The 19,327-nt window shown below is 40.8% G+C and overlaps 1 protein-coding gene across 6 annotated transcripts in view; it reads right to left on the bottom strand.

Annotated features, from left to right (window-relative positions):
• Positions 1-7,413: 7,413 nt before the first annotated feature.
• The window catches only part of SMPX (small muscle protein X-linked), a 36,577-nt gene continuing 24,663 nt past the window's right edge, over positions 7,414-19,327 (bottom strand). For 3 of the 6 annotated variants that reach the window (XM_069873913.1, XM_069873903.1, XM_069873922.1), the window contains exon 5: positions 7,414-8,278. The gene's annotated coding sequence lies outside the window, so the exon portion shown is untranslated. Of the gene's footprint in view, positions 8,279-15,000; positions 15,275-16,144; positions 16,285-17,223; positions 17,412-19,327 lie in introns of those variants that run through there. The other 3 variants (XR_011338910.1, XM_069873955.1, XM_069873942.1) reach the window with 3 other exon arrangements.

The following is a 19,327-nucleotide window of genomic DNA, read 5'->3' as shown; positions in this document are numbered from 1 at the left end:
TGTGCCCAGGTGGCCAAGAAGGCCAATGGCATCTTGGCTTGTATCAGAAATGGCGTGACCAGCAGGTCCAAGGAGGTTATTCCCCCCCTGTACTTGGCACTGGAGAGACTGCACCTCAAATCCTGTGTTCAGTTCTGGGCCCCTCACCACAAGGACGTTGAGGCTCTGGAGCGAGTCCAGGGAAGAGCGACAAAGCAGGTGAGGGGGCTGGAGAACAAATCTTATGAGGAGCGGCTGAGGGAACTGGGGTTGTTTAGCCTGGAGAAGAGGAGGCTGAGGGGAGACCTCATTGCTTTCTACAACTACCTGAAAGGACGTTGTAGAGAGGAGGATGCTGGCCTCTTCTCCCAAGTGACAGGTGGTAGGACGAGGGGGAATGGCCTCAAGGTCTGCCAGGGATGGTTCAAACTGGATATCAGAAAAAAAATTTCACATTAAGGGTCATCAGGCACTGACATCAGGCCTCGGTGATTCACACAAGTGATTTTCTAAATAGAGGTGCTTTGCTGAAAAACAAAAGCCTTTAAACAGGAAAAAGCCTGGGACACGTGCTGGTGTGTGATGCTTTGGAGACAGCATAATTGCTCTGTTCGGAAAATTTACTGAGCATGTCAGCAAGTTGAAAATGTACCAGGCAAAGGGTATACAAAGTGTCTGCCTGAAAGCACTGCCTCTCTTCACAGGAAGAACCATTGGAAGGTCATTACCCAACATCACGGCTGTTTAAAAAGCTGCTCCCAAGGGATGTCACAACTTGAGCACTTCTGCTGAGATTAATCCATAAAAAGCATATTTTTGACAACTGACTGAAGTAGTACAGAAAGGAACTCTACCACCACTGATGTCAGAGCTATTTTTTCTTCCCCTCACCCCCCACCTTACATAAAGATTTAAGAAGTAGGTAGCTTTCTATCATAGGTGAAATTAGTGGAGTAGAAATAGTTCTTGTTCTGGATAATAGGAATTTGCATTTCTGGATGTCACATTCCTTTGGTTGTTTTTCCTTGAAGGAAAGGAACATGGTGCATCAAATCTAAGTCAAAAAACTCAATATGCAAGAATCTGGCACCAGCAATGTTCTTCTCTGATAGGTCCTGTCCATACCAAGCTGATAAAAAAGTTGGAAGCTGCTTTTGGTAAAGTTTTACTGGGCAATGCAACAACAGTGTGAATGCTGGGACACAACAAGGCGAATTCTAGGGGAATAATGCCTCTGCATTGACACACACATGCATTTCCTGAAATAAGCATGCCTTCCTGCCATGCAAAATTACTTCCCCAACATGTTAGTTAACCTGCTGCTCAAGCAGGCCAGAATGACTTTGCAGTGGAAATCCCTGCCAAACTTAAGAAGCTTTTGGAGGGCTGAGACTGTCCCTGCTTTGTGTGGAAGGACTAGAAATCTTGGACACCCAGGCTGCTTCCCCACAGATATAAGGAGCTGCAGGGGCAGGACAGCAGGGCAGGAAGCCTTGACCAAGCAGCCTGGTTGGGGGCAACCACAGGAGAGACCAGGCTCACAGAACCCATCTTCTGCTGAAGGAAAGTGGGAGGAAGGAGAGGTCCCCGGTCCTCCCTCCCTGCCACCCTGGCCTGCTGCCACCCCAGCAGGAAGGGGTTTGGGAGGCTACTATACCACCTGATACCTTTCTCAATCACATTCTTCCCCAGGCTCCTCCAGTGTCCATGACTGGCTGAGGCTCTTTTCTAGGTGAGTGCTGGTGAGCAATGATATTTATAAATGAACTACCAACCCAGGAAACGAAGTTTGCCCTCCCACAGGGTGAAGGATGCTTTTCATCTTTTTTCTTCCATGGCAGCCTACGCTTTTCCAAGTGCTTCTCTCCCTCCCCTTGGTTCTCTGAGGCTGCAAGCAAAAGCAACTGCTGGTGCAAACTGGCACATCTTCAGTGACATGGATGGCGTGGCACCAAGCTACGTGAACAGACGACTTGGCCCTTGTTTTTAAGTCAGTAACATGACTTTAGCACGTAAATCTTTTGCTTGCCTTGCCAGACATGCAGCATAGGCAGAGCACATTCCTCTCTTCTCAAGGGTCAGGGAAGAGCCTAGATGTCCCATTTGTGTCATAATGACTATATGAATTTGATGGTGACTGAATTTTCTCAACCATGTGGTGCCGTCCAGTGTCATTTTCCTGATCTCCACGGAGCTCTAGCCCTTTACACTGCCCTGCTTCATAACTCTCTGTGGGGATGGTCAGCAGTATTTTATTGGAGAAACAGTCAAAACAGGGAGTTAAGATGCGGCTTCATTAGGAGGCATTAGGGCCTGAGTCACTGAGATGTCATTCAGGCGCGAGGACGGCCTGTGAAGTCTTTCAGATCACATGCGTGCATGACATTTAGAAGAGGTGGATGATCTCATGGGAGATTATCTGAGAGATCTAAACTGACCATAGAAAGTGGCATTGGAGGCCTTCACTTACCCTCACTAACCTTCAGTAATAAATACGGAGGATGAGTGCACGGGTGTGCATGCAGGAAGTATGTGAGAAGGGTCAAGAACATTGTGAAAGACAGAGGGCTGGTAAACCATACCCCAGCTCCGGTGACACGTGGCTGTCATGGAAAGAGGGAGGAGGAGGAAACTGTGTTTCACAGGGCAGAGTGCTTTATTTGATTTTTCATATGTCTGCATTTGCTACTTGGCTGTGAAATAAGACAGTTAAGAATTCATGCTCCTTTCCTAGTTTCTCTATTGAACATTTTCCTGACCCTCCTAATTCTAGATACAGACACCAAGCCGGAGCCAGCCTTGGCAGCAACTGTGACAGCAACCAGCAATGCTGCAAAGTAAAGCCCTAATTATTCAGCCCCTCGGCTTCTTCCATCACACACTATCATCTCAGCACGCACAGCTACTCTTGGTGGGCAGCAAGGATCAAAGCGATTTTCCTGAGTTCACTAACAGTAAGGATCCAAAGGGCCTTGAGATGCCTCCTCAAGTCTTTGGCCTTCCTCTAAGCACTCATATGCCATGTGTCATCCCAGCACATACCCTTCTCCAGCCTGCTGGACCTAATCCAGTGACCCTGATGAGCTAAAAAATTTGAGCTGGAGGAAAGAAGCAGTGTGGCAACAGGGATCTTGGTAGCCCTAATATCACTCTTGCTCCCTGACTCATTGCTCAAAATAGAAGCCTACACCTATGCTCCATTCTACCTCTCACTCCCAGCTTCCCCATCACAGTCTCTATGTGTCCACCCCACTTGCGTTGTCCCCCAGCACTTAATGAGTCCACCTATTCACATGGATCCTCCTCATGTCCAAGCAGGCACATGAATCTTGCCCTTTCTATCCAAACTTGCTTTGCATGGTCAACACCTATGTGCTCAGAAAGACAGAAAATACTGTGTGCTGCATCGTTACCATGTCCAGTTCAGCTGTATGCTGACTTGTGCATTTCTGTTCAGACCAGGTCTTGGATTATCAGTCTACTGATAGAACAGAGATCTTTTAAGATGCATACTGACCCCACGAATAATCAGGGTAAATACTAGGTAAAGAACCACTATGTTAGGTGAAGAATATTCGCAATAGAAAGTATTGTAATAGCTGTTAAAAAAACATTTACTAAGAATGCAGCATTTGTAAGAAAAGCAAATCTAATTCCAGTTTCACTCAAAATACAGCAGAGGATTAGATCACTTTTCACAGTACAGCATCCAGATGAAATAAAATTTAAGCAGTTAGAATCATGTCATCACAGAATGGTTTGGATTGGAAGGGACCTTAAAGACTATCCAGTTCCAACCCCCCCTGCCATGGGCAAGGACACTTTCCACTAGGTCAGGTTGCTTAGAGCCTCATCCAGACTGGTCTTCAATACCTCCAGGGATGAGGCATCCATGACTTTTCTGCGCAACCTGTTCCAGCACCTCACCACTCTAACATTAAAAAATTTCTTTCTAATATCTAATCTGAATCTCCCCTCTTTGAGCTTAAAACAATTATCCCTCATCCTATCACTATAGTTCATGATAAAAGAACCCCTCCCCAGCTTTCTTGTAGGCCTCCTTCAGATACTCGAAAGCCACTATAAGGTCTCCTCTGAGCTTTCTCTTCTATAGGCTGAACAACTCCATCTCTCTCAGCTTGTCCTTGTATGGGAGGTGCTCCAGCCCTCTGCTCATCATCGTGGCCCTCCTCTGGACTCACTGCAACAGATCTGTGTCTTTCCTGGGTGGAGGACTCCAGAACTGAACACAATACTTAGTTACTAGACAAGGATTATCAACCACTGGTGCACAGAAAACCCACAATTGATAGCAAGGCCAGAACATTGTCACTTCACTATTGCACTTTGCTATTGCACTTGCAGTTAGCCACCAGTCTTCTGTAGGATACCTTTTAAAACATCCACTTTGTAGTTACTGCAAAGTAAGGTAGTGGGAAGAGAGTATAACTTACAGAACAGATGTTTTATTTTATAAATGGCTTTAGACTACTTCCAAAGACACAAGAAAACTGAATTTTACCAAGTTTGACTGACCTTATATCCAGCCCTTATGTTTTTCTCTACAGAAACTGTTTAATCTTGGGGTATAAATTAAAGATAAAAGATGCAGTACTTTTCGAGGGCTGAAAAATTGGCTTTAGGTGGAGTTTACTTTGTAATTATGCACCAGTAGTATGAGGCAGCTCATATACCAAAATTAGGATTTTCTTTCCAAGCGCATTACTTAATCAGCTTCACTTATAAAGGAAAATCTCATTCAAATTAAATGTACACATACCACAAAAGCAAGGTCTTAGTCACAAAGGCAGAAGAAAATTGTTTCAACATTTTGACCCTAAAGCTATTATCAAGAAAAATACACCTGTTTTCCTTGGACAGCAGTCTCTGATTCTGTTCTCTCAACATCAATTTTTTATAATACAAAATAACCACAGTGCCGAACTTTTATTACCTCTTCCCATAAATAATTTACAGTCAGCATGGAACAAGAGATAAATAAAACAGCTACCTTTGTCACCCTTGTGACTGCACTGAGAACAGTCCTGGTAAGATGCCACTGAACTCATTGCATCTCAGGACTTTAATTTGTGGGATTCACGCACATGAACGCAGTTGCATGTAACTACAGATGTATTGCTGGCACAGTAAGTAAAGTAGTACAATAGGACTTTTCTTTTACTACTAAAAATAATAACTTACACCACCAGAGAAAATGCAAAATTGCTGGTTTAGTTCTATAATTCAAGCGATGCATAAAGCCAAGCCTCCAGAGTTTTAGGGCAAGTAAAATTATTTGTCTTAGAAATGCAGAAGCATTATAATCTTTTAAACCAGCACCATGAGTTGAAATACATTCAAACTCACCATGAGTTTTCAGGTAACAGTAATTATTATTTTATCTCTAGCTTTCTCTTTACTTCCAAGTTAAACGTGTTTGTATTTTTCTGTGCAGATAAATAGAGAAATAATTAGAGCATGTTTTTGTTCAGTATATGATGATTAAAAGTCTCTTCCCAAATGTGCCAGGGTCTTGGTGTCTCATTAGACCAAATTCTGCTGTAGCCACAACAAAATAACTATTTATGTTTTTTAACACTATTGTTGAGCAGTTTCTCAGAAATATATGTACATTTAAATTAAAGAAGTCTCTCTTTCAGCATTGGGGAAAAAACAATTATGGTGGAGAGAACTAGGCAGGGAGTTAACAAAGGAAACTCTTCCTCCACCTCATATGCACGGAGTTTAGTGACACTAGGGCATTGCTGTCCCTTTGATTTACTGTCACATCAGCACTACGTGGAGACCAGAGCATAGAGATGACATTGAAATCCAGCTATTTTGCTTTATGTCATGGGTTCCTCATTAAGGAAATTAGAGGTTGTGGGACATAGAGGAGTTTATCTCACTGTGGTTCAGTTGTGATAACTATTTGTTTCGCTGCAATTATTCCTCTGGATTCACTGCCGAGGGGTAATCATGTATCATGTCATTAGTGAGGTGTCAATACATAGGTGTTAGTGAGTCTGGTTAATACTGAAAAAGGCTGGTAGGTAACTACATGAAATAGGCATGACTTTAGCATGACCTGTTATTATGTATTTCTGTGCTCATCCTACATTGTAAGATCTCAATCTTACCTTAAATTTGTGCTGAAATGTTACACCTGGCGACTACATTTTTCCATGCCAGAAATAACAGACCACAGAGTTGCTTAGGGCATCTTTCACTGGTCTACATACGCCATACAGTCAGAGCCTCTAATAAGACTTAGATGAAAACCAACATCACTAGCACATGATGGTTCAGACCAGTTGTTAACAGTTTGCTAGCTGAGATGCAGAGAGCCTTCATTGCTTCCTTTTTTCTAGTTTCAGTTGCTGATTTTATGCTTCTACCTATCCCCTCCCCACCATTAAGATGGTACCCCTCCCCTTTGGAGCAAGGAGTTGAAATCTGGCAAAAAAGCACACATCTGTGTAAGGGATGTAGGGTTTTTTTGTTTTTTTTTTTAATCTTTCACTTACATATTAAGATGTGATGACTGGTATGTCATCCTAGCTCTCTCTATCCCTGCAATTTCCAGTATGAACTTTCCTAACTGTGTGGCTTTACCCTCCTATAGTTCTCTGAAATGACTGCTTTTAAAGTGGGTAAATTAAAACAAAAGCTGAAGCTCTGACCAATCTTGTCTTCAATATGCTTTTGGCTCAAGGGATTGTGTTTTCTTATCTTTTTATAATTTCCATACTGGCAGGAACAATGTAGTCCAGTATCAGTGAGTGATAATGCAGGGCTGGGGGGTGGGGGGTGGGATAGGAATCATTCAATTTCAATTGAATAGACATGTTATTGGTTTTGGTCTGTAAATGAAAGGTGTTCTTGATGCATTCTGCCTCTTGACATTTTCATTTCTGCCTGTCTTTTGGGGATGTTCACCTCCAAGGAATGCATTAAGGGATATCAGCCAGGAGTGCATAAGGAAGAAGCAGGATAGTAAGAAATGTTGGTATTGCCTATTGAAAGTAAAAAATATAAGAATGCCCTTTTAATTGAACGACAGAAAGTAGCACTCCTTTCTAATTTCCTGTACAAAGCCATGCAAATATATGTAATGACTTAAAATACAAACATATAGCCTGTTAGCTTTTGCATTGATTGGTGTAGCAAACAATAATTAAATAGATATCAATGTTAGTAATATTCAACTTGAAACCTGTTTTCTAACCAGAATAATTATCTTTATTTTAACTGAATAAACAAGAGCCAGGCAGAGAGTTTCAGAGCATGTAAAATAGTTTTCAGTCAATGATAGAAGCATATTATTACAAAACATCTCCTCTTTCCCCTTCACAGCAAATAACACAAGAGAGAACAGGGAGACACAATGTATTCAATTTCTCTAACAATAAGATCTCATTTCCAAAAACAGAATATGCATCAAACAGTCTTTATTTATGTACAGTCCATATAAAACAACTGTCAGGGATTAATCATCATTTGCAACAGTTGGTGTGATCATACAAGATTTTTGCTCAGCATCAGTATTTTAATGTCCCTTTTTTATCTGGGCTTTTGAAAAGAGTGAACCTTCAACCTATATTCAGGAGCATGTTCCATCAAGGCTGGTCAACCTGTTTATTTGAATTAAGTTTTCAGGTTTTCAGTCAGCTAGCTCACATCTTGTCTTTTCAGTGTATAAAGTAAAGGTGATGCATGAATAACAGAACACCAATGCATTTTGGATTCTGAAAAAAAGAAACACTTTGGCTCTACAACAAAAAAGGAATGAGCTAAACTAATCAGAGAGGCCATGCCTTCTAATATTTTCATTTCATTATCATATGATAAACAATTCATGTTCCATAATTAGAAATACAGAACAAGAAATTACACATTACATTCCTCATTTATTCTGCCATTTTCAAATAAATTTAAAACTCTTCTGTCCATATTGATTTTTTTTAAAAAAAGGAAAGAAACCAAAGTAATTGCATATGATGACTTTTTTTTAAAAAAAATTTATTTTACTTTAGCTCAAACTTCACATAACACTAGTCCTTATTGTCGGGTCAAAATCATATATACAAATTCATTGCTAGTTGCTGTGTACTGTATTAGTTCAGGGTATTTTCTTATGTTAAACAAAATGGACAAGAAAGCGTTGATATAAATGTACAAAGAAGCAGCTTCCCACAGGGTATTACAGAGTTAGGAAGTTCGTAGTCTTCATACAAATACATAAAATATTCCAAATTATCTTCATTCAATGGAATCCATTTGGTTTCTCTTGTTAGACCTGTAGGACAAATACAAGACCAGAAATTAATAATTTAACAGTGCACTCATGGGTATTTTGAGAGCATGCAGAGAAGTATTTGTAAGTTATGAGGGGGAGTATATTCCCTGCACCTGCAATTTTGCTTTCACTGAGTGTAGTTGTTTACACCCAAGCTCAGGGAATACAGAGTGGGTGTGAAACAAATCTTTTTGATCCACTAGCTTTTTTCGCCCACTCTCCAAATCTCTGTCTAAAGAAATTTCATGGCTCTGTTAAGAGCTCAGGCCTTTAAAGCCTTGAGATTTGCTCTTTCTACACAGTAGCTGTGACCCGTGCCCCATTCCATTGCCCTGTCTGCTCCCGGCTGCCTGGCAGGACACAGGGCTTATTTATTTATTGAAAGAGAGGTAGGCAGCTGTTTAGCTGCTGTCTGGGGAATGATGAGCAATTTCAATTGTCCTGTCTACAGTGAATCCTCCATAGTCGCAGCTAGTTTGAATCCCAGCATAAGGTCTATTCCCAGGTTTTTTTGAGGTTAAGAAATATTGGTTGTTCCAGACAGCTCAATAAACCTTCTAAGCATGTATGTTTAATAATCTAAGATGTAAGTATTTAGGATGGAGGAATACCTCCGTTTTCAGTAAAATTAATGATCTGATGAACCTTTAATATCTGTTCAGAAAGTAGAGAAAAAGCCACAGGGCAGAGAAAAAAAATAATTACAACCTTTTATATTTCACAAAGTGCAGCATAAAATGTAGGGGGGGGTTGTGCTCCTGAACATGTGTAGGCTGCACACATTTGAACAAATGTTGGAGGGACATTCAAAGGGCTGGAATTGCTCAGCTTTGAGAAGAAAAACTTCCCTGAAGAAAAGAGGTGTTATTAAGAGAAACCCTGCACGGCTTGCACTAACTGAACATGTTGGCAACTTTTGAATAAAGAAGTCAAATGTTAATTAACTTGACTTGAAAAGGTGAGGAGGTGTCATTGTCCATAGGAAAGAGGTCATAAAACCACACATAGTGCTACAAAAGTGCTCTGTGGTCATTAGCAACCAAACAACATCATCATCTCATAGCCTGATACAGTAAGGCAATGTGATGTTTTGTTTCAGCTGAGATTTCCTTCTATTCAGGTAATTTTAGACACTTATCTTTCTGATCTCAAAAACAAAATCCAACTTTAAGGCTGTATTTGATGGCTCCCTAGGATGTGCAGGCACATGTAATCCTGTCCTATATAATTACCGCCTGCCTACACATGCTCTCCCTGTGTTTCAGTCGAGTATTCTCCTTTCTGTTTCAAACTGTTCTGTGCCTGTTTCTGAATATCACAAGGTAACTGTTTTCTAGTGGTGGGCGGATAAAACATCACTAGCTGTGATTAAATCTGAGTGCTCAAGCCCAGGATCAGAAGCAAGGGTGTGCGGAGCCCAGCAGGCACATCCAAGCATAATGTGGTCTTCAGCATCACAAGAATTTTCTGATCCTTCTGCTGAAAGAGGCCAGCATCAGGTTCTGTCTTCAAATGCACGGTGGGCAGGTTTGTGGTGTGAAGGACAGCTGTAATTTAGCATTCTGGTCCTTGGGATTACATGGAATGTTTTATACCTTTCTAGCATATACGGTGTCTTGGAGGGTAAGGCTGTGTTTCCTGCATGTGTCATCCTGGAGGAGACATTTGCCTTGCTGAGACCTCCATGCTTATCTTCCCCCACATTACCCCCTAAGAAGTTTAGCCTTCCCCTATTTCCTGAGCTTCTAATACCAGCCATCCTGTGCTGTGCACACCAAATCCCCAGGGATCTTGTTGACAAGGATACAAAGAAGATGGAGCCAGTCTTTCCTCAGTGGCTCCCAGTGACAGGACAGAAGACAATAGGCACAAGTTGAAATACAGGGAATTTTATCCAAATGAGAAACAAAATTTCTTTTACTGTCAAAGTCATCAAATGCTGTCACAGGCTGCCCAGTGAGGTTGTGGAGTCTCCATCTTTGGACATATTCAAAACCCAACTGGACATGGCCTTGAACAATGACCCTGTTCTGAGCAGGGTGTTGGACTGGACATTCTCCAGAGATGCTCTTAAGCCTCAAATAGTTTGTGAGTCTGGGAAGAGCCTTTTTTTGTCTTAGGGGAAGCTGTCCTCACAAGGGCCAGAGTGGATTTGTGGGCCAGTTGCAAGGTCCCTGCTTACCCCTGCTTTGATGTCACTGTCAGTAAGTTTACAAACTAAAACAATAAGGCGTTAGGTACCGTATTACTGTGTTGTTAACAATTCAAAGTAAACTGCATGCTGGGATTAGTCATACACTCCATTTCTTCAAATACTCCCTTGTCCTCCCTTCATTTCTTCACAGACCCCAGGCCTTTGACACCCAGCTCCCACTGAAATCAGTATCAACATCACTCAATATCTTTATGACTTCAGGGCTGGAAGTTACCAGGATTACCAGCTGGCATCATATCCCAGTTGGCCAAGCAAACACCTCTCTCCTTCCCCTTCACGTAGCACAGGGCTGTCACTAGGCAGTGGACCCTCTAATAGGTCTGCTATTTCCAATTCTCCCAGTCACAAATGAACTATAGCAACTCTAGTCAAAGGAAACCCAGTCTTCTAGGAGGCCATGCACCTACAAGACTACTTAATTAACAGGAGGAGAGAAAAAATAAATTGCTACAGCTTCTAGGAACCCAGCTACTTGCCATCCAAATGCAGGAGAAAGCAAACTGTCACAATGGTAAGTATTGCCTTCATGCTCAGGTGCTAAGGAATATCAAGCCCACGTGTCTAAAGCACATTGCTTGCAGGCAGTGCTATTTTAACACCTGCTAATACTATTATCTTTCTCTTAGATGTACTTTCTTGTTGCTTATAATTGCTACCTGAACTCCCTCTGCAGTCAGTGGACCCTCTATTATCTTCCCATGATGCTTCAAACCACTTAGACCTCCCTCCAGCCAACTTCAATACTCTCTCACCCAGCTCCCAAAGGCAGGTTATTTTTAGAGCTCCAGCTCCTCCAGAGATCAATGGGAGTCTGTAAACTCAAAAATAGGTTGCTTATAGTACATTAATAACCCCCACAGTTATGTTCCCTGGTTATTCTTTCAGCTGCTGCAGCTTATCTACCAGCGCCTCTCTTGCCACTCCAGTCAACCTTATTCTACTGAACAACACTTTAAAGAAAATAGAAAAGTATGTACACGACAGCAAATGCTCAAATGTTGTCCTAATTAAGGATGGGAATAATCACATACTTAGAAGCTTTTTTGAATCATGAAATCATTTTTTTTTTCCAACCCTCAAGGTTTTCTTCGTTCCATGTCTGAGAATCTGCAGGTCTGTGATTGCAGTCGATGAGATGCCAGTGTTAGCTTCTGGGACAAAGGAGACTGTTTCCCCAAGTTTTCTAACCATGGGAAAAAGCAATGCCTATTTTTATGTTAAAAATAATTTAATTTCTGTGCTATTCATTGTAAATGCAACTTTAAAAATACATCTAAATAAATCAATGACTTGCAACATCTCACTTTTTTTGACCTTTAAAATTAGTTTTCAATGTTGCATTTCCATTTTGTTCCCTGAAAATATGCCCAAACTTGTTAATAACAAGCAGACGAAAGATTTACTCTAGAAAACCACCAGTTTTCTGTTCCTATACAACACGTTAGCTGAAAGAAGATGAAGCGTGAAATGTTTGGCTGTACCTCCATATATACAATAAAATGTTCGTATTGAGTGCTAATATTATACAATTAAAGGCCGTGCATGAACCACGTGAAGGCTAAATAAAATTTGTCTTTATTTGGACAGTTTCCAGCCTTATATATTTAATGGCAATATTCTGTTAAGGCAGCCTGCTTTATAAGAAGTAACGTTACAAAGGAGAAGACAAACATATCCCATTAGCACTTCATAGAAAATCAGTGATTATAGCAATTGCACCAAGGTTCAGTAAATGCCTCCCACTCAACAAGCTTCCAAACTGAACGACCACATGATGTTTACTCCTCACCAGAACCCATTTATAGATCTCTTACTCACCACTATCACTGCTATATATGCAACATTTAAGAAAAGGCAGCAAGAAGTTCTCTATTTGAGAGACCACAGGGCGGGTTACTGTTGGAGGACTGGGTCTTTTCTTTACAACACTGTTTAAGCAAGACATGAAGCATGATTTAAATCATGCAAACTCTAAAGATTATAATAAATTGAAAGCATTCATTACATATAGTGGACTTTGCACATGGACAACAGGTATGGCTGCTTGGAGAAAATTTTGCACTGACTGGAAAAATATTTATAATAAGGGCCAAAAAATGCCTCTTCAAAAGTGCAAGTGAATGTAATGACTTCTTATGGAGTTAGGAGACACAGAAAAGTTTTCTTCCCACAAATTTTAAATGACATCTGCCCATTCCCCATTCCTAGCTCATAGCACTCTGGGAATGAAAAGGGTATCAATTTCAGTAAGGTAAGAAGGGGACAGAGTTCATGAACTTTCATTAGTCTGGAGCAGAATTAACCGAGAATTACAAACACACTGATCTTCAGAGGGAAAAAACTCAGTAAAAAGATAAATCCAGGGACATGTCTTTGATTGCTCTAGGGAACAGGGAATGTGAAATAAAGCTCGACTGTCTCCATTGACTCCCTAATTCTCCTACACTTCTGGTAAAAGCCTTTCAGAGACAGCAGCCTGAAGTGCCAAGGTATCTGCTTTAATTTATCTGCCCTCACTTCCCTTCAGTGACACCATCTGCCAAGATCGTCTCCTCCCGTGCAACTACTTTAATATTTATATCATATCAGAATCACTTTCCACACAGATGGCAAAAGAAGAAATAGGAAGTCAAATGTACTCCAGCTGAACATGTTGGGATGTCAGAAGGAGGGCTTAGGTTGCAAAGAGGAGGTCATCCTCTTATTCTCTCCCTATTTAATATCAGACTATACTTTCTTGCATGATTTCTGCAAATTATTTCAACATACTTTTTATGTTTCTGTCAGGATAATAGTAGCAACTCTCTTATATTTCAGCATCTCTTATACATCTTCTATAATATGTTTGCTCTCATTTATATTTTCTGGGCATGGTCCTGGGCAGCCTGATCTCGGTGGACATACTTGAGTAGATGGATTGGACAAGAAAGCTTCCAGAGTTCCCTTACAACCTCAAACATACTGTGATTTTGTGAAATACTGGAAAGATTAATTTATTTATCCTAGTATTTTTTGTACTTTACCAACAGTCAATTGAACTATGTGGAGAAACGGCAAAAAAAAAATATGGAAATTCAGGTTGTGCATACACATACACACAGAGTTTCAAAACAAAAAAGGTCAGAACTTTTATTCTTTAGATTTATATGCCAAAGAATATTAGACAAAAAAAGTTGTCTTTTCCACTAAAATACATTATTTTTTTGATAATGAACTTTGCTTATCTTCATCATGAAGAAATGATCGAAAACCATATGCTCACATTCTCATACTTAGGTTATTCCTCAAATTAACTTACATCTGTCTTCACATAGTATAACATGAAGAACTAAGGGCAATTTTGACCCTTTCCAGGGATGTGGTTTGGTAGTGCATGAACGAGGGAGCTGTAATCCAATGCTGTGTAACAGCATGTCTAGTTAACAGCAATAGAACTTTTTATTTAAAACAAAATCAGTCAGGTGAAAACATTCCTGTTGTCAACATTTCTTGTTACCTACACTAACAAAAAGCTTTCTTAGCAAAGGAACTTGCAAAAGAGGGGCAGTTTAGCCCAGTGGCTCTGAAGTGACAGCTGAGGGTCTTTCAGATCAATATGTTATGGCAGTAGATTTATCCCCTGCCAGATAAGGAGTAAATCTGTGGCATTTTTGAAAGTTATAACTTGGATATGTAGCCAACATAACAGAATTCAGAACAATGGAGTTGCACTGACCTCATGGCTGCCGTAACAGTTTAAGTGGTAAAAAAACAGATAAAAAGCAGTATGTGTCCGAAGCCCTTTGGAGGATTCTTGGCACAGTGCAGTGGTATTAAACCGTGCATAGCTGCTAGGTTGTTCCCTTAGTTATTTGGAGATTGTAACCACTTGGGCACACCAGCAGATTTATGGAAGTGATTCTCGGAGAGTCAATGAGCGTGAAGAAGAGAACACATGAACAAATCATACATGTGAAAATTATTCATGGTTAGGTTTGTGCACTAACTCCTGGTTGAAGCCAGATGGAGCAGCAGACTGGCTTCTTTATATTCTATACATCAGATAGTTCATTCCCCATAACAGCAATCCAGATTCTCAAGACAAATGCTAACAGAGACAGTGAAACTTCAGGAATTACTGTCATAGCAAATTCATCAGTGAGGAAGCTAAGGCCTAAGAGCTGGTCCTGCAAAGTGCTTCTTATTTCCTTTGAGGTGCTACAAATTCTATTGATTTCCCTACCGATAACAAAACCCACTTAGCAGCTTGCAGGCATCTGGTGAAAAATAGCCAGTAGAAAAGCACCTGGTTGGTGGTGCACCGTGAAAATGAAAAGATGTTGCTAGGTTCCCTTACGAAAAAAAACCTCAAACTGGTAATTGTGATGTCTACAGGACAAAAATATGTATTGAAGTAAACAAGGTAAACATAAATAGAAATAAAATAATGATTTATAAGATATTCAGTACAGGAAAAGTCTGCTATAAAAATCAACTACTAAAAGAAAAAGTCCAAAAATCAGTGACATTTGAAACAACAGGACATTTTTATTATGCTGAAAGTGATAAAGGCTCTGTAAGGAAGTACTCATTGATGCAATATGAAGTGCACCTGCTGAGAGTTAATTGCATGACTGGAGTTTCTCAACCAGGATGTGTTTCTGGAAGCCAAGTTTCCAGCTAGGAGAAAATGTATATGGTGGTGAGTGCTCTTGCTGTAGTGGTTGCCTACAGTGAGCTCTTGGTAGCCCATCACAGAGGTAACCGGGGGGTGAAATGCTGGACTGGTGTCTGTGGCGAAACTACAAGAGGCAAGAATATAATGACTGGTATTGTGCTGTGTAATCTGTATTAAACACGGTCAAATTATTATAAAGCTAAGAAACAGAATTCCTGGATTGCTTCGGAAGTGACTTAGGAGCAGTTGTCAGTGAAGGCTGAGGCAAAAAAGTTGTTGAGTACCTCAGCCTTCTCCTCATCTGTTGGTATGAGGTCACCATTTTCAACCACCAGTGAGGGTACGCTCTCTTTGACCTGTAGAAGCCCTTCTTGTTTGTCTTCACTTCCCTTGCCAAGTTCAGCTCCAGCTGCACCTTGGCCTCCCTTCACAACCAGGCAGCATCCCTGTACTCTTCCGAGGTTCCCTGTCCGTGCTTGCACTGGCCGTGTAGTTCCCTCTTGCTCTTCAATTTGACCAGCAGGTCTCAACTCAGCTACACTGGTCTCTTCCTTTCCCTGACTGATTTCCTACGTCTGCGGACTGAGACCTCTTGTACTTTATGGAAAGCATCCTTAAATAGTTACCAGATCTTTTCTTCTCCCTCGTCCCCAAGGACCATGTCTGGGGGGTTCCTACTAAGTAACTCCTTGAAGAGCTGGAAGTCTGCTTTCCTAAAATTTAGGGTCCTGACTATACTCCTTGCTTGCCCCATATCCTTTGGGACCTTGAACTCCATCAGTGTATGATCACTGCAGCCCAGGCTGTCTCTGATCTTGATGTCACTGATGAGTTCGCTTGTATTAGTGGTCATCAAGCCCAGTATTGCATCCCCCCAGGTGGGGTTCTCTATCAGCTGGATTAAGAAATAAACACTGCAAGCACTACAGCTCCAAGAAGTCCCACATAAAGCAGCACAAGCAAGAGGATGAAAGGCATTTGCACTTCTCACAACCTTGCTTCCTTCTGTCATGGTAGTCCCATTCACTCCAGCGGAAGCTTCATGCCACCAGCCTTGCATGTGTCCTGGCCAGGGGCCCTGCTCAGAGCAACCTACAGACAGCTGCATGGGTCAACCACGACCGGGAACTGTACCTGCAGCAAAGAAGGATGTTTGGTGTAGTATCCTACAGCATTGTAAATCCTCAGTCAGTAGCCTGGACTACAACATTTTGTAATCTTAATCGCTTGTGTTTTCACCAGTCCCATAACATCAAGAGTTTGAAGCTGCTGAACAATAGGTATTGGAAGTACGTAGAAATGTTGTTTCTTACTCAGGGTGAATAAGAAGCCAGAAATCTAGCAAAACAAAGCTTCTCACAAAAAGTGCCTGATTTAGTTTTAAAACTTTGTTTTTTTCTCAAGAAATGGAAGATCCCTAGATATTCTGTGCTTTTCTGTGAAAAGTCAAGCCTTTTTTTTTTTTTCTTGAAAAACAGTTGATTTGAGAGGGGTGAAATTTAGAGAAAGGTGATTTTATTTTTACTGACATTTTTATGGCTGGGTAAAGAATCTCCCAGTTGAATCCTTTCAGCAGTCTTATTATAGTCCCTCAAATGCTGTAATAAAAGCCTTTGTAGGAGTGGAATTGCAAGGTCGTGCTGTTTCATGCTATGTGAACTCTAAAATGCATAGCTGTGTTACATAACTAAATGATGAACAACGATTTTCAAGTAAGTTGCACTACATGAAGGAGATTCTGGAGGAAGGCACTTGCTTCAGATTTCTTTTATGCTGGCACTTCACTTGGTGCTAGCTCTCCAATCAAATATTAAGGCTTTACTCTGAATTATGTACAAAACTTCCTCGCAAGTCTAAATGCAACATATCACACAACAAAATACTGCTGCTGGAAAGATTCTCTGATTTCACACCTGAATGCTTAATGTCTTTTGTGATTGTCATACTGGCTGTCACTTAGTATTCCTGATAATCTGGCATTTTCTTGAGACACACATGCCACTGCATGATACCTGCATGGTTTTCACAGAGAAAGAAGATTTAAAAGTATCATTGGTATTTTAAAAATAAAAATTGTAAGCAAGAGATTCCAAATTTTATTTTGCAGGAGATGGTAGAGTTGTGGGGCCACAGGCTGTGGAAAATGAAATATCTGGCATGTTGCTTATTCCTATGGAGTTCTCAAGCGCATGCCCTCATCAACAGCACTTCTGAAGTACCCATGGTCTTCATTGCCTAAAGACACAGATGATGGCTTTTTCCTTTTTATAAAAAATTGAGCAACAGAATGATAAAAAATACATATTAAAATGATATTAAGTTGATATATGACTCACACAAGCATCAGTTATTCAGGCAAGACTGAACATGTAGCCTAATGGTGCTTTTCCATATCTAAAAATTAAGATATAGGTGAGTTACTTCAGAGACATACTGGTATGTACAAAAGACGAATCAGAATTACCGTATTAGTTTTGTAATGCCACATAATATTGTAGACATGAGATCGTTAGGGGAAAATTGTTACAAATTACAGTTTTCCAGTAACACAGTATGAGGCAGGCTGTACAGTATGTTAATTCACCTGCACTGACAGACTGGAGAGGGGCAGATTAAGGCTAGACATAAAGAGGAATTTCTTCACCATGAGAGTGGTGAGGCACTGGAACAGGTTGCCCAAGGAAGTTGCAGATGCCCCATCCCTGGAGGTGTTCAAGGCCAGGTTGGGCAGCCTGATCTATTGGGATGTCCCTGCCCATGGCAGAGGGGTTGGAACTAGATGATCTTTAAGGTCCCATCCAACACAAACTATTCGATGTTTCTGTGATTCTATGATAAATACTCCCCCTTAGCTTCCATACTGCCTGATTTTTCAGTTCCTATCACACTTTAGCATTGTCTGAACATCTTTATTTCATTGTTGTTCAGAATTCACATATCCTCCAGTATGAGAGTTCTGCCATTCATTTTTTGTTGCAAACATTCTCCATCTCTCATGCAAATTTAATGGCTGAGGGTAAAGGTCTAAGCATTAGGTGTTAGCTTGTTAGACTTTCAAAACCTATGTGTTCAAACCTTGGCAAGGCAGAATTAGTCTTTCATTTGTCTCTGAAGAAAATGTGTATTTCATGCTGTGTTTAAAAACAACCATGTCAAAAAAAATGTTTTATAAAGCAAAGTCCAATCATGTGTGTCCTGGAGGTAATTGAATTTTGGTGCTGTTTGTACATAAATAATTTGGGATTTAAGCTATGTGTTTATATATATTTATATCATGATCGTTTATGAATTTCAAATCCCAGGCCATTGAAACTAGAAGCAAGCAGCATCTTGCAAACACAATCTTTCTTCCCTCAGTGAAGCAAAAGGGGAAAATGCAGAGAATTATTAGATTGAATAATTGTGGAAGAAAAAGACGAGTTTGCTTGATTTGTTGTTTGAGAGTTGGCATGGCCTGAGGCTGCTGAAATTTATTTAAAACGCAATGAGTTTTCGTACTTTACTGTACGTCAGGAGTTAAACTGGTCCAGCATTTCCTGTTGGAACATTTCTCCACTGGGAAAGGTTTGTGCTTTGAAAGTGTAACTTTTTATGGAAACACCTTGCTTTCGGCAATTATCTGGAGGCGACATGGAACATTGAGCATGACTGATCTGGGCAGTTTCTTATCAGCCCTGTGCTGGCTCCCCAGCAGCCTGCCAAGAGGCTGGTGCAGCTCTTTGACAGGGGCTTTCAAGGGCTGGCAATTTCAAGTCTGCCAGATTTGGAAACCCAAATTCCTGCAAAACACTGCTACCATCCAGGAGTTGCTGGAGACAGTTAGTTTCTCTAATCAGGGGAGAAATATTCTCTTTTTTAAACTCTAAATGGTATGGCTTAACCCCAGCTATTCCTGCACCTTTGTGGTCCAGCTGACGGCAGGGCCCAGCTCTGCAGCTTAACATAAATCGGCATGTACAAACTGGTTCCACAGCCTCCACCTCATCTCAGTCTCCTGTTGCATTGATCTCCACCTTAATGTAATAACAAACACTTAAATGCTGCCCTTCAAGATTCATTTTCACAACTCCAGCCCCTAAAAATTATTCCATATGCCTCATCTCCCTCAGGCCCAAAGACTAGACTAGAGGAAGTTAAAAAAAACCCAAATCCAAATACATTTTCTATTATATTCATT

This window comes from Phaenicophaeus curvirostris, chromosome 1, assembly GCF_032191515.1.
Source record: "Phaenicophaeus curvirostris isolate KB17595 chromosome 1, BPBGC_Pcur_1.0, whole genome shotgun sequence".
NCBI lineage: Eukaryota > Metazoa > Chordata > Aves > Cuculiformes > Cuculidae > Phaenicophaeus > Phaenicophaeus curvirostris.
The sequence above is the reverse complement of the archived record's forward strand: the minus strand, read 5'-3'. Positions and strand labels throughout refer to the sequence as shown.